The sequence below is a fragment of the Cylas formicarius genome, unplaced genomic scaffold, assembly GCF_029955315.1.
Source record: "Cylas formicarius isolate icCylForm1 unplaced genomic scaffold, icCylForm1.1 PGA_scaffold_9__14_contigs__length_23061073, whole genome shotgun sequence".
In the NCBI taxonomy this organism is placed as follows: Eukaryota; Metazoa; Arthropoda; class Insecta; order Coleoptera; family Brentidae; genus Cylas; species Cylas formicarius.
Window position 1 is genome coordinate 4704790 of NW_026844365.1, and position 10511 is coordinate 4715300.

At 35.4% G+C, this 10511-nt stretch overlaps 1 protein-coding gene across 1 annotated transcript in view; it reads right to left on the reverse strand.

The window, feature by feature from the left end:
• The window catches only part of LOC132707393 (glycosyltransferase 25 family member), a 70812-nt gene that overhangs the window by 37691 nt on the left and 22610 nt on the right, over positions 1-10511 (reverse strand). The window lies entirely within an intron of this gene.

A 10511-nucleotide genomic window follows, 5' to 3' on the forward strand; every position in this document is an offset into this window, starting at 1 on the left:
ACATCCTTATCTAATGAATTTAAACTTTTTTTTTTAATTTTTTAAAATTTTGGCACTGGACTCCCAGAAGAAAGCATACACAAGCATGGGGAAGTATTCAGAAAATGATGTACATTCACCACGACAGAAAATATTCAACACTAAAAAATACAACAAACGATTTGCAAAAGACTACATTGCCAGAGCTGATGATAAATTTAGACTTACCTCATCCAAGGCACCATGAAATGAGAAAGATTCAATTGTGGAAAGATAGAACATTAACCGAAAAGGACTGGAGAAAAAATTCTAATTTTAAAATGCGAAAAATTTGGGAAAAAAGCTAAATAAATCGAAAATGTTGGACATTATTTTTGAAGTTCTGAAACGGCAACCAGAGGGCGTAGTTGAGTTTCAATAAACTTGCAGTCATTAAAAAGGTCTTTTAAATGCAACGATATTAAGTAAAGGCCCACAATTCGGTGAAAACCGCATCTCAGCAAATAAAAGTTCGCTGTTTATCTTAGTTTTTATTATTTTGATATTCATTACTCTTTTCAAATATTGAATATTATCTTTTTTTTTTAGTGAAATTAAACCTTTCTTGCCAAATTTAAAAAATAATAATAATGCTAAGTTTGTTTCTTTCAGAAAACATCATGGAGAAGTCCAATTTAAGCGATGTTATTATGTGGGCATCGAATTCGACCCACAACGAGACGAAGTATACTTATAATGCAACAAACAACCAACAACCTATAGGTAAGTACAGTGTCTCGAGTAGTACTTTCTTGACTATAAATTTTCCAATAATCAGACTGATATCTTCACATCTCACAACGGCTGAACTCTGCTCGGTGTTAGACAGACAGTGCAAAAGTTCTTTGTCTGGCTTCTCATTCTTAAACGACTTCTATTCTGTCCTATTTCCATTTCTACACTGCGAGCCCTGTTTTGCCAGTGTTATCAGGCCTGTTTGGCATCCAATGAGCAATCACCAATATCACATACACATCTGCCTGAAATATATTGGAATAGATACCGAGAGACACAGAAGAACTGTCAGATATACCAGTTCCTGTTCAGTGTCTAGTTTAGATCGTTGGTATACCATGGTTGATGGTTGGTAGACCATGAGGCACAATAATATTTTCTCCCCCACAGAGCCAGTCGTCCTCTGTAGGAATTCTCGCTCTGTATGGTGTATGGAATCATAAGTTAGCCTCAATCCTGTCCTTTTAAGAGCCCCAAGACCCACTCTGAGGTCCATTCCAGGAGTACCTCCATCAACGCAGTGAGTGTGGCATTCAAAGAGTCCATCACTTTTATGCAACCCAATTTTTGTTGTCAACATAGAGCAACTATCAACTAGCAACTACCCACTCTTCTTTTTCTTTTTGTTACAGTATTTTTTTATATTTTGCCACTTCTAAGTTTTCTTGCTTGCAGTTTCTTTAAGATGTATTTTGATACTATAAGAATTTCGTGTTATGGTAATAAATAAAACGAAGTTAGTTAGGCCCAAACTGAAATTTTTGGCTATGAATTCTTTCGGAAAGGAACTACAGAATGGCCCAAGGAATACTTAAATCACTTTTATTGTTTGCGGATAATTTAAATCAATCAATAAATTTACGGGTTTTGCCTTTTCTTCCCCATTCCTGAACACTAAAAAGAGGGTACCAAAGGCGTCCCATATTATAAGAAAAATACATTATACAGAAATTAAATTTTAAAAAATGGTAATATCCTTCTAGCCAATTGTTTTTTGGCAAGACATTTTTTCCTTCGCTTTCAATATGAACGACTATTAATTTCCTCCCTTTTCCTTTTTCAAGACCAACGATTTTCTTTTACTCTCTTCGATACTGCTTATATGCTCAAAATGAATGAATGAATGAAGGTTTTATTCAATAAGCAAATGATACAGAGCTCTGGGATGGCAATTCTCCCAATCACTCAGCATCAGCAGTACACGTGGCAATAAAAGTCATGTTCAAGTTGTAGCCTGGACACTATGGTCTGAAGAGACAAGAAAATCCAAAACCTTCCGGCTTCGATAACCAGTAAAAGTCAATTAAAACACAATATTAGAAGGTCCCACAAAAACTGATACCCTTTTGTTCTGTGTGCTTTTGCACTTTTATACTTATTTAAATTTTGCTACTGCCTCGTATATTTATAGGGTAAATAGTTATAGCTTTATGCTAAATAAAAAATAAAGTAAAAAAAGTATTATAACAATTAAAACAATAATTCTCATAGTACAAATGACAATTTATCAGATGTCAATTCAAAGATATTTTTTATTAATAATAGTAATTTAACAAGCAAGCCAAAAAGATTTTTGAAAGAGTTTGAAGAATGTAGTGAACGGTCTAAACCTCGAAGATTGTCGGAGTTCTCTAAAGTAGATAGTTCTGCAATTAAATATTTAAAAGAAGATCAGTCCAAAACCTCCAGTTCGCAAATCAATGTAGACGAAATACTCTGGCTTTTTATTGAAGCTAAGTCGGCCAGACATCAATATACATTATACAAAATGGCCCGTACCCATCTTTTTAATGATATAAAAGATCTTTTTATAGTGAATTTTACTTCTGAAATTAACAGCCATATTATACAAAACTCATATTTTACATATTTACATATTTTACAAGAGCCATACGCATAGCCATAATGGAACAATTTATAATGATTGATAATGATGATTAGTTTAGTTTTCACTTTTATGTTTTTTATTAAAATAATTTGTTTTTTTTTAAGGTATGTTTCTTACTGTTAATAAAATTTTACTTTTTAAAAATAAATAGTTTTTTTTTATTTACAACAGGTGTTTTTTTTCGATGTATTGAACTTTAAGTTGGCATTACTGTTCAAGATGGCGACCGATTTAACAGCTGTCAAGTGATTTATTCTCAGTTTGGTTTGGCAATTCATCATGAATTTTATTTCGACAATAATGGTCTACTACGTCCATTTTATCGTCGACAAAATCGTCTATCAGAGCAGTTAATTCGATTAGCCATGGAACGTTTTCGCACCACGTTTACTCTTATTGATAACTCGCATCCCCAGAGATGCCGTGCGGCGCGTACAGAAGAAGCTATTGCTGCTGTAGAGCGTAGCATTGAGGAAGACCCGAATGAGTCCATCCGCCATCGAGCACAGGAATTGGATCTGGGTCCATCCACTTTATGGAAGATTTTGCGGAAGGATCTTGGTTTACGTGCTTACAAAATCCAACTCGTGCAAGAATTGAAGCCAAACCATCATCAAGTAAGGCGTAGATTCGTCGAATGGGCCCAAAACGAGATTGCCGTTATTCCCGATTTTCATAAGCGAATTTTGTTTAGCGATGAATCGCACTTCTGGTTGAATAGCTACATCAACAAACAAAACTGCCGCATTTGGAACGAAGCTAATCCTCAAGTGTATGTCGAAACACCGTTACATCTAGAAAAACTGACTGTTTGGTGCGGTTTATGGGCTGGTGGAATCATTGGTCCGTACTTCTTCAAAAACGATGATGGCCAGAACGTTAGTCAATGGTGATCGGTATAGAGTTATGATTATTAACTCTTTCATTCCTGAATTGAATAACCATGATGTCCAAGAGATGTGGTTTCAACAAGACGGCGCAACATGTCACATAGCTCGTGCCACAATCGATTTATTCGAAGACACGTTTGGTGACCGCCTAATTTCACGTTTTGGACCTGCGAATTGGCCTCCAAGATCTTGTGATTTAACCCCGCTAGACTACTTTCTGTGGGGCTATGTAAAGTCATTTGTCTATGCGGATAAGCCACAAACGCTGGACCATTTGGAAGACAACATTCGCCGTGTTATTGCCGATATACGGCCACAAATGTTGGAAAAAGTCATCGAAAATTGGACTACATCCGCGCCAGTCATATGCCAGAAATCATATTTAAAATGTAATGCCACAAGATTATCTTTCGGATAAATAAAATTCATGTCAATCGAATAATTCATCGTTGTTTTATTGCAACTTAAAGTTCTATACATCGAAAAAAAAACACCCCTTATTAAAGTTTAAAAGTTTAAAATATTATTTGTCTTGGAAAAGTTAAAATTTGAGAAAAAATGGCGGTGCGGGAGCAGTAACGCCGAAAGTGTCAATAGCGTTTGGGCATCTATACTACTAATACATATTTGTCGCCATTTTTGAATCGTTGGTGGGAAAGCTCGGGCAATGCATTCTAATTTTCCGGTCCATTTGTTCCGGTAAATTTACGAGAAACCGTTTCCGGGCGACACTCGATAAACTTCGCGAGTAAAGAAAGAGTCCCTCGTGACCTTTCCTATATTTTTATATTCCTTTATGAACCCGGTATTAATTTTTACAAACACTTTGCCATCACAGTTTGTGTAAATAGTATTAAAAACTTTGGTCAATGGTCTGGTCACTTTTAGATAGTCCTGAATACAAATCTGTTGTCATTGTCGATTTGAAATAGTCACCGAAAGTATTTCTCGATGTTCCGCTTCAAAAACTTGTGCCTTCTAGCACGATCCATCCGAAAAAAAAAAGAATTATCAAAATTGATACATAAACAAATATTTTACAAGCGTGTGCATATCGAACTGCTAAATTGCTATTTTTTTTTAAATAAATAAATATTAACGCCGACTTTCCTATCTGCAATAACCGCGTTTTGAAAACATCACAGACTAAGCCGTTTCACGTACTCATGCCATCAACGCGATGACAACTTGAAAGCACATTTTAGGGGGGGTCGACTGTAGTCGATCTGACACCGGATCGAGTGTCAAGTCATTTGTGTAATATATCCGGCGCAGCCAGAGTGCTTGAAGCCTCGAACACCGTACGATTGATCCTGCAGGTCGAAAACAGCAGTAATAAAAAAAAATGAATGTAATAAAGAATAAGTTCTCCACTGCGCTGACATAAATATATCGGTTTATAAATAAGAATGATACCCATAGAGACATTTTGTCAATATGTTTACGAATCTCGTTCGACTGAGGTTGCAACAAGTCCGGATGGAAATGAAATGAAGTATACTCTTGTAATGTTCACAGAAAATAATATTATCAATGTCGAGTGGTCTGGATGGCATTCCAAGGGTTAGAAAGAGGTGAAAAACCTTTAATATAGAATACTATATCTGTTTACAGCAATATGTTTGATAGTTGATATTTTTTGTCAAAGATATTGAGAGATGTTTGGACAAGTGGTAAATCTGGTTTTGACGTTATATTTCTCAATTATTATTTTTTTTAACACAAGGAACGTTGAGACCCTCTGGGAATAGATGCAATGAATTGTGAAAAATGGAGTATGTTTATATTAGTTTACCTGACTATTCAAAACATTATGACTGATGAAGTTGTTTTGTATATAGAAGATTTTATATAGATATTATTATATATAAATATTATGCTACTTCTATATAAGTTCTTATTTACTTGACAGAATTTACGGAATTAAGAAAAAAGAAGCTTTCCATCCTTTAAGTATTTCTAACAAAATAAACAAAAAATATCTTGAACTTTTTAAAAGTAAATAAATTGAAATGAAATAATACGGTGGACCAGAATAAAATTAAAACTTTGAACAGGGCGTTATTGTATTATGTATTTATATGCATGATATTTTGATGTGTACTTTCTCTGTATATGGAAATGTCGACATTGACAATGCGGCAAAATACAGTTCCTCTCAAATTTTCAAAGAAACTTTCACAGGCTACTATTACACTTTTTATAAAACTTCTGGATTCCTTCTGCGTCGGTTTTTGTAGACTAGAACAGCTAACGTTTCGCCAATCATCCTGTTGGCCTCTTCAGAGCTTCACTGAAACTGAAACCAGTTTCAGTCAAGTTCAATCAATCGTCAACAAAAATTAATTATCGATGGTCACACATATTGTATTGAATTTACACTTCACTTCTAGAGTTATTTTTGATAGAAAAAATCGACCTTATGAATAGATATCTAAACCATATTTTTGAAGTTTCTTTCTGCTCACTTTCTGCTTTTAGATCTCAATAAAATTCAGGGCTTACTGTTTGCCAGCAAAAAAAAAAATTAGTATCGCTTCGTCTTTACGGAAACAATACCAAATTAGCCTTTTGTGATGCAGCAAAAAATCTAGGACTTTGGTTAGATGTTGACCTACCCTTTAAAAAGCACACCTCTGAGCGTATTAAGAAATAAATTTTCATTCACGTTCATTTTGAAAGTGACTTAAGTCCATTGAAAAACTTACGTTTTGCGTTTTTACATAACTAAAAATATACCCAAGATATATGATTTACTTGCAATGTTAAATCGCATTAAAAAAAAAAAAGTCGCTATTATTAAGGGTGTAATATGACCTTGCTTACCTTAAAAGCACTTACAAAAAGTAAAATAGCTTAAGTCTGTTACATATAGCTTAAGAAAATATTTACAAAAAAACATTTAAATTATACTTTTAGATAAAAGAAATAAATTTAGTAGGAAGTTATTCGTTAACATTCTCAGTATGCGGGAGTGATAGAAGAAGAAGACCCAAAACGAGATTGCCGTTGTTCCCGATTTTCATAAGCGAATTTTTGTTTAGCGATGAAGCGCACTTCTGGTTAAATGGCTACGTCAACAAACAAAACTGCCGCATTTGGAGCGAAGCTAATCCTCAAGTGTATGTCAAAACACCGTTACATCCAGAAAAACTGAGTGTTTGGTGCGCTTTATGGGCTGGTGGAATCATTGGTAGGTACTTCTTCAAAAACGATGATGGCCAGAACGTTACAGTCAATGGTGATCGTTATAGAGCTATGATTACTACCACTTTCATTCTTGAATTGGATAACCATGATGTCCAGGAGATGTGGTTTCAACAAGACGGCGCAACATGTCGCACAGCTCGTGCCACAAGACACGTTTGGTGACCGCCTAATTTCACGTTTTGGACCAGTGAATTGGCCTCCAAGATCTTGTGATTTAACCCCGCTAGACTACTTTCTGTGGGGCTATGTAAAGTCATTGGTCTATGCGGATAAGCCACAAAGGGTTGACCATTTGGAAGACAACATTCGCCGTGTTATTGCCGATATACGGCCACAAATGTTGGAAAAAATCATCGAAAATTGGACGTCCAGATTGGGCTACATGCGCGCCAGCCGTGGCGGTCATATGCCAGAAATCATATTTAAAACGTAATGCCACAAGATTTTCTTTCGGATAAATAAAATTCATGTCAATCGACTAATCCATCGTTGTTTTATTGCAACGTAAAGTTCTATACATCGAAAAAAAAACACCCCTTACAGGCATATCCTGCGGCGCACTAGGTGACGCAACTAATGCTAGAAAACCTAAAGTTTCAACTACTTAAAAAAAAAAACATAAATTCAAGCCATATCGTACCAGAAAAATCCACCAATTACATGAAGGGGATGCCATTTTGCAACTGGTTTATCGGAAAATGCAATGAGAACATTAATTTTCCATTATCTATTGTTTGGAGTGATCAAGCGTTAATTGTCTCTTGCGAAATATTTAACAGATCGCTTATGGCTGTGTGGGAAAGTGGATGATTATCTAAACATTCCCTTCTTAATTCTTGCAGCAGTATTTATAATCAGCAAGATGGTTGCCCAGTTCACAACGCACGAATTGTGCTAGATGGTGTGATCTAACTCCTCTAGATGTTTTTATGGAAGAGATAAAAATATAATTTTCCAAACCAAAGCACAGATAGAGGAAGCCATTCGAGACGCGTTTGCTTCCATCACTCCTATAGATTAGTGAATAGTTGCCATTCAGTACGAAAAAGATGCGTTCACTGAATTGAAGAGGGCGGCACCCAATTTGAACAAGACAAATTATCATATTTATTGCGGTTTGTTTATTAGGTTCAAAATAACTATAATTTTGTTTTCTAAATAATAAAAAATATTAAAGATTGAAAATGGCAGTTAGGTCTCGTGTTTTTCCTTAATGATATTTCATATGTTATTATTATTATTATTAAAAGTTCCATTAGTCTAAACTTTAATTACTGCCGCCACACTCAATTGTAATTGTCTAAAAAACAAACTCTTTTACAGGAACCCTTAACTCGTCTGCTCCGGCACTGGAAACGCCCAATCTGTGCGTCGGTAACGCAACAAAGCACGAAGAGGAGTACTGCATCGAGTGCATCATAGTTCCGACACTACTGATCACGTGCGTCATCGCCATGTGCGTCAACGTCGTTGTTATAGCAAGCGTTCATTGGATCAGGAGTCCGATGACGCCCAATCTCAAGATAAGCTTAAGTTTAGCGGCAGCGGACGCCTGCAGCTCCAGCATGTACGGAGTGTTTCTCTTCATCGACGTTTATGTCCCTTTTAGTCTCGGAGCTTTGCCGGTTGTCCTCGAATTATTCAGGCTTAGCGGAATAGGTAAGCGTTTCGAGGGAATTTTTATCACTTATTATAAGCGAATATTACTCGGAGACTAGGAAAAACCGCAAAAAATCTGGGGTTCCTTTTAGACTGTGCTATGAAAAACGCTCGTGTAAAAATTTTATATCTCGCTAACGGTAGGTCCTATCGGATCGCCGTTGGTACAGAAATGATCACCGTCAAAAAAAAAATTTTTTTGTCTGTTTGTCCGTTCTCCGTTCTCGACTTTTGGTTTTTTCTGAATAACTTTCGAACCGTTGGAGCTACAAAATTAAAATTTGTCCAATTTTTAACATTCCCCGAGGCACATAAGCTAATAAGAAATGGCTCTGATCCGACGCCGGTATCCATTTTTTTCCCGATTTTCGACTGTGTTTTGGACATTGCTATGAAACACGATAAGCGTCCGAAATTTGAAGCAATCGACTTCATATTTGGCACATATATGCAGCTTTGACCCGTGACGGAACGTATTGCAAATGGGGTGGCTGGGGAGGGGGGTGGGGGAAGTATTCTAAAAAAATCACGTGTGCAAGAGTCTACAAAAAACATAATTTTTCAAAAACCGTTTACGAGACTAAAAAAATTCTTGAACCGCAAGACGCAGAAGATATAAAAAATATAAAATTTTATTCTTGACAATTTTTCAAAAATATCCAGGGTGCGCCGCAAATTCAAAAAAACTGAAAAATGGGTACCCCTAGTATTGAAAATTGATTATAACTGAAAGAGTATGATTTAGATTTCACTTTCTTTTATATTGTGATATAGCCCGCATAGGCAGCAAAAGCTTTTGTATATAAGGTTTTCACCTATTGTACAGGATGTTGCCGATATTCCGTACTAAATGAGAAATGTGTTAAGTGTCTTAAATTTCCAGATATCAACCTCAAATTTAGCAGAGAAGTAAATGTAGCCCTTGTCAAAAAAAAAATCTTCACACATCTTCACATGTTCGATTCGTCAAAAACAATATTATAAGAATACATTATCATTTAGGTTCAAAGAACATGAAAGCGCCTTAAGACTAGGATAAATAAAATCATCAGCAATTGCCAAACACAATCACGAAACCTGCCATCAAATTTTATTCGACAAAACTAAAACTCTTCCACAGAATCTATAGGAATCTATAAGCAACCGAACAATCTTAACTGTGAGTTTTTATGTTTCACCAATATAGGAAACAGTCATCCAAGACAATATTCATGCTTCCACTTTAGTTCCGCCCCCCTTAAACAATATATAAGCAGGTACAATTAAGCTCTAAAGAAACCAACAGTTTGATTTATAAAAACCGATGCAGCAAGAATTAAGAAGATTTGCAAATGGTATCGATTCAACTGTTCGATAACTATCACTAGTTTTATCCCGTCTGGTATAATAATCTTTGTGCGTAGTGCTACTATTAAACTTATTCCGTTCATTTGCAAAATTTTGATTACTACAATATTTTCTCCATTGCGTTTCTCTCTAGAATGAAAAGGATTTCTATAATCTTTTCGACTGACATGTTTATCGTAATTTTCACTACAGGTTGCTCTATTATTTCTATTACTAGCACGACTACTTTGTTTAGATCTATTATGACTTGAAGGAGAAGAAGACTTTTTTTTTGTTTTTTATAAGCTAGATCTTAGAATTTTAGTTCCATGCTGATGAGTTTATTTGTTGTAGCTTTAAGGTTCGTTCATGTTTTTCATGTCTTTGGAAGGTTGTGGTAATGTGGAAATTATTAGAGAGAAGAATAGACGTAAGGTGCTTTAATTCTGGATTCAGTAACTCTTATTATTATATAGACAAGCATTTTCCATATTTTATTTTTTGTTATTTTATATGTGGGTACTCCTAGAAAAATTTTCGTCCAGAATACGGACCAGCTACCGAATCAATCTTGTTTAACAATATATTATGTACTACCGGAGGACTGGTAGATTTTGAAAAAACCTTGTCTGATTTTAAAAATTCCACAACTTTCGGACGTTTAAAAAAGAAGCCCTTAATAGGACGGCAAATTTGTAAAAGTGGTGGAAGTGTCTAGAGGTATAACTATTAACTTGCGTTTATTTAAAACCAAAACCGTAATGTAACACGCTGCCAAAATGGAC